Genomic DNA, 6000 nt, shown 5'->3' on the forward strand with positions numbered 1-6000 from the left:
TGGGACAAAATACAACATGGTTTTACAAAAGGTAGATCGTGCCAAACCAACCTAATCTCCTTTTTTGAAAAAGTAACAGATTTTTTAGATAAAGGAAATGCAGTGGATCTAATTTACCTAGATTTCAGTAAGGCATTTGATACCGTGCCACATGGGGAATTATTAGTTAAATTGGAGAAGATGGGGATCAATATGAACATCAAAAGGTGGATAAGGAATTGGTTAAAGGGGAGACTGCAACGGGTCCTACTGAAAGGCGAACTGTCAGGTTGGAGGGAGTTCCTCCAGGGATCGGTTTTGGGAACAATCTTTTTATTACTGACCTTGGCACAAAAAGTGGGAGTGTGCTAATGAAGTTTGCAGATGATACAAAGCTGGGAGGTATTGCCAATTCGGAGAAGGATCGGGATATTATACAGGAGGATCTGGATGACCTTGTAAACTGGAGTAATAGTAATAGGATGAAATTTAATAGTGAGAAGTGTAAGGTTATGCATTTAGGGATTAATAACAAGAATTTTAGTTTTAAATTGGGGACGCATCAATTAGAAGCAACGGAAGAGGAGAAGGACCTTGGAGTATTGGTTGATCATAGGATGACTATGAGCTGCCAATGTGATATGGTTGTGAAAAAAGCTAATGAGGTTTTGGGATGCATCAGGAGAGACATTTCCAGTAGGGATAAGGAGGTTTTAGTACCGTTATACAAGGCACTGGTGAGACCTTACCTAGAATACTGTGTGCAGTTCTGGTCTCCCATGTTTAAAAAGGATGAATTCAAGCTGGAGCAGGTACAGAGAAGGGCTACTAGAATGATCCGAGGAATGGAAAACTTGTCTTATGAAAGGAGACTTAAGGAGCTTGGCTTGTTTAGCCTAACTAAAAGAAGGTTGAGGGGAGATATGATTGCTCTCTATAAATATATCAGAGGGATAAATACAGGAGAGGGAGAGGAATTATTTCAGCTCAGCACCAATGTGGACACAAGAACAAATGGGTATAAACTGGCCACCAGGAAGTTTAGACTTGAAATCAGACGAAGGTTTTTAACCATCAGAGGAGTGAAGTTTTGGAATAGCCTTCCAAGGGAAGCAGTGGGGGCAAAAGATCTATCTGGTTTTAAGATTCTACTTGATAAGTTTATGGAGGAGATGGTATGATGGGATAATAGGATTTTGGTAAGTAATTGATCTTTAAATATTCAGGGTAAATAGGCCAAATCCCCTGAGATGGGATATTAGATGGATGGGATCTGAGTTACCCAGGAAAGAATTTTCTGCAGTATGTGGCTGGTGAATCTTGCCCATATGCTCACGGTTTAGCTGATCGCCATATTTGGGGTCGGGAAGGAATTTTCCTCCAGGGCAGATTGGAGAGGTCCTGGAGGTTTTTCGCCTTCCTCTGTAGCATGGGGCATGGTTGACTTGAGGGAGGCTTCTCTGCTCCTTGAAGTCTTTAAACCATGATTTAAGGACTTCAATAGCTCAGACATGGGTGAGGTTTTTCATAGGAGTGGGTGGGTGAGATTCTGTGGCCTGCACTGTGCAGGAGGTCGGACTAGATGATCAGAATGGTCTCTTCTGACCTTAGTATCTATGAATCTATGAATCTATAAAAGAAAAATGACTATTTACTATTCCCCCTCAATTTAAAATGTAGGGACATAGACACAGCACATTAACTACTAATTGTCAGTTTTAAAAATCAGACACAAGGTGCATATGTACACATTTTGAAAATTCCACGAATGCAATGGTGAATATAACTATGGTAAGAAGTGTGGAGTTGATAAATGTATAAAAAGTTGATAAATGCACCTTAGTGAGACAAAGGCCACAATTCTCATTGACTTCAGTAGCAGCAGGATCAGACCCATCTGAGTTGGCTAGATTTAGCCCTCCTGCACATGAGCACAACTGTTGACATCACTGGAAGTTGCACCCTTTTGGCTGGGTCTCAGTTTGGTCTCCACTCTATACTCACTCTCTAGTCTCTCCCCATTTTTCTGATCTCCTCCGGCTGCTGCTAGACCATGAGCAGTATAATATTATGTGAACAAAGGGCTTGATTCTCCTCTCAGTGATTTTACTGTGTAACTCTTGAGTTACACTGGTATACATGGGAGGAGAATCAGGTCCAAGAGTTTTTATACTGTGTAGCCTGTTAACATACTTGGTGAAGGTGAGCCCACCAATTCCAACAGCACTATTGTAGTTCTGCACTATAAGGCTCTGATCCTGTAAGCTGATCTACCCAGACAGACCCTTCAATAGAGCTCCACATATGCATAAGGGTCTACCTAACACAGATCGAGGACTAAATATCTTACAACTGTGGATGTCATTTTAGATAAAAAAAATTAAATACAATTGAGATAATAATTAAATTAAATATTTATTGGCTTCTCTGAGTGGGTGCAGTCCTGTGGACAGAACTAAGTATTAGCAGCAAAGGCAAGCAGGGATATTTTGTTCATGGGCACTGTGGCAGTCAGCGTGGCAACAAAGAGGAATTGAGGACACTTGCCTTTTTGATAGCTTTTCTAACTCAATGTCTAGGGGCTAGTAAAGATTTTGTTTGTTTTTTATGTGTCAGTAGAAATCACTGCAGATGGGACCTAACAAATGTATCATGATGTCAAAATGAATTTAGGTTTCAGAGTAGCAGCCGTGTTAGTCTGTATTCGCAAAAAGAAAAGGAGTACTTGTGGCACCTTAGAGATTAACAAATATATTTGAGCATAAGCTTTCATGAGCATCTGAATAAGTGAGCTGTAGCTCACGAAAGCTTATGCTCAAATAAATTTGTTAGTCTCTAAGGTGCCACAAGTACTCCTTTTCTTTTTAAAATGAATTTAGTCATTCCTATAGCTGCTGAAGCTCCGTAAACAGCATGTAATGCATTAATGTCATTTTATCTTTCCAAAAGATCCATCTGGCATTGACTCTTTAATGAAGACATTTAGAAATACATTTATATATATATATTGTAGGATGCTAGCACCCTTTTTATGGGACCAAATTTTCCAGATACCTTCAAGATATAGAGCACCTACCTTTTCATGACAAGGAGCCTCAAGATACCCAACAGAAGATATACAAAAATAAGTTGTGATCAGCGATGCCAAGCTAACAATTAACAGCAAAAGGGAAAAAGAGAAGTGTTATTGGATTTGATTTTAAAAGAGTTGCAGCAAATGTAAGGAGGAGAGCAGATATTGGGATTCATCCAATTTAAAATAATCCTTGTTTAGGACTTCATCTGCAGACAACTATGCACGGATATACAGGCTCCAATTTCAATGAAGCACCTACATACGTAAAATCAACGCAACCTAAGCATATGCTTAAGTGCTTTGCTGAATCAAGACCATGATTACTTCCATACAGGGCTGGATTAACTCTCCTGTGGGCCTGGGGCTATTGATTTTGTGGGGCCCCTGTATACAAGTCTTTTTCCTGAGAGGGAGTTTGATGCAGGGACAGTGCTGGGGGCAAGGGCAGCGCATGGAGCTGCCTCCCCCCTACCGGGGCCGCAGATATGTGCTAGCAGACAGCTGATTCTGGGAGCGGCGTGGGGCCACAGCATGTAGGCACTCTGCTGTGCTGCGGGACTTTTAGGGGCTCGGAGTTGGCAATCGCTGCCTGTGATTTATTTTTGTGGGGTCCCCCTTGAGCCAGGGCCCTGGGCTGCAGCCCCTAAGGCCCCTACCTTAATCTGTCCCTGCTTCTGGAGGGAAGGTCTTTACAGAACACCAAATATCATGACAAATCAAATAAAACACACATATATATTCTTGACCGGGACCTGGGAAAAACTGTAGAAGATACCACTCCAAAGGAAGCTAAGCCAAATTTTACAATAAATCCAGTGCATGCTAGAACAGAGCTTTGGGCTAAATCCTTGTTACTATGCAAAGGCCAGCTAAAATTGGATAATTTCTTTGTTCTTAGCCTAAGGCTGGAGCAAATAGAATTCTCTCCCTGAGGCTGCTCGGCAGTAGTGGAGTCATTGTAGAAACCCTGGGGCTGTAGTAGACAGTCTGCAGAAAAAATCATTCAAACTCATCATTCAACAAGACTGATTTTGAGTACTTTTTGTATTTGGTGAATTGGATCAGTTTATACAGGACTCATGGGTACAAGGCATATGATTAAACAAAGTTCTACATAGTACAATTTAAAGTAAAGGCATACCATGTTTGGGGAAGCCCCGTTTGACCACCATCTCTAGGACGGTCCTCCACTGTCAGGAGAGAAGGAGAAGTCCAATGTCTTATTGTAAATAAGTGATGCGCCAAACAATGAATCCTACTTAGTCTACGTTGTCAACAAGACAAAAAGGGCCAGATCCTCAGCTGAGGTAAGTCAGTGTATCTCTACTGGCTTCAATGAAGCTCTGGCGAGTTTTAGCCAGATCCTTGGCTGTTGTAAAAGAGCAGTATTGATATTCTGTTTTGTGCTGATTGGCTGTTTGCTTCAACACTCCTCCTCCCTCATAATCTCTTCCCCTCTGCGTCACTTCACACCTGTACTTTCTACTCCCCCCGTCTACCTTCCCTTCCATTTTTATTTTGCTTTAGTTGATCCCTTCCTAAGTGACCCTTCCCCCAAAAGGAAATGAATCATGGAACTAACATGCCATCACGTTGTTTACACTGCTTGTGTGTTCTGTCTCTTCTCTTACAATCCAAATAGACAAGTCAGACACAGGGTAATTTCTTCAGGGCAGGGACTGTCTACTACTCTGTTTATACAGTGCCTAGGACAATGGATCCCATTCTTGCTTGGTCCTTAAGTACTAACACAATATAAGCATGATTAATAAACTATTATATTCACAAAGAGCCCATCATTTAAGAGCAAAGCGCTATATAAACATTTATCCATATAAGAATCATCTACTCATCAGTGAAATTAAGCAAGAGGCAGCATTCCTCATAGGGGATAATGGAAAATTAGTGCTCAACAATGTAGCTCAACTATCTTTAGGAGCCAGGTTGTGATCACTTAGCTTCTGCATTCTGCTTATAAAGTGTACTGGTGATCTCTGAAGTTTCCACATGTTTGAGCAAAATCTTTTAAAATGTTCTTTTTGTTTTATACTTTTGAGTAACCAACAGAGCTCTTTTCAGATAAGGCCACATCTCCATCATTTTTCTAATTAGGTTTCGAGTCACTTTGAATCAAAACTTTCCCAGGAAATTCTTGCAACATTTTGATATCAACTGTTTATGTAATTTAACTAAACTTTAATATTCAACTATGTTCCTATAGGACAAAATGTGAGTGCATATCTAACCGTATTTCCAGTACAGCTTTTCTCAGCCCCTGCACAGAATGGGCAAAATAGCTGTTGTAATTGTGGGACTATAAACATTGACAGAGTTCACTAGCTTGTTAGTAATTTTACCTAGCGAATGATATAGTTGGGAGAAGTGGGTGTGAACTGGCATAGCTCCACTGCCAGTTTACACCAGTTGAGGAGGTGGCCCAACAGTTGTGAGTTTACCAGAAAAATCTAACTTTCTATATTATTGAAAGATAATGGGGGGGTTTTCTGCAATATTAATATGGTTGATCATGCTTTTCTGTTTTAACACAGAGATATAAAAGTAATATGTGCAATGACAAGAGTAAGTTACTGTAGAACAGAGCTATTTGCATAAATAAGCAGTCTGACTAATTTTTCCAGTAGCAAGCAAAATAATTTGTGTATTACACTCTGACACATCTTCTTATCAACCCCACCCACAACTACCAGCCCCTGTTGCAACAGATTGGAGAAGCATTTAACCAGCAAGAAAGAAATTAATCTTCTGACCCCGCAGCTCAATTTTCTCTCAGATGAGAGGAAAGGATGGTAGTGCTCTCAGGTGATGAAGCACTACATTCTGCCCAATCCTTCTAGTAAGATGCCAGTTATTGGTAATTACTGTATTATTACCACTTTCACATCACATCCCTGAGGTAAAATAAGTGATAACTGTATGCATTGAAT

Source organism: Dermochelys coriacea, chromosome 4 (genome assembly GCF_009764565.3).
Source record: "Dermochelys coriacea isolate rDerCor1 chromosome 4, rDerCor1.pri.v4, whole genome shotgun sequence".
Classification (NCBI taxonomy): Eukaryota; Metazoa; Chordata; order Testudines; family Dermochelyidae; genus Dermochelys; species Dermochelys coriacea.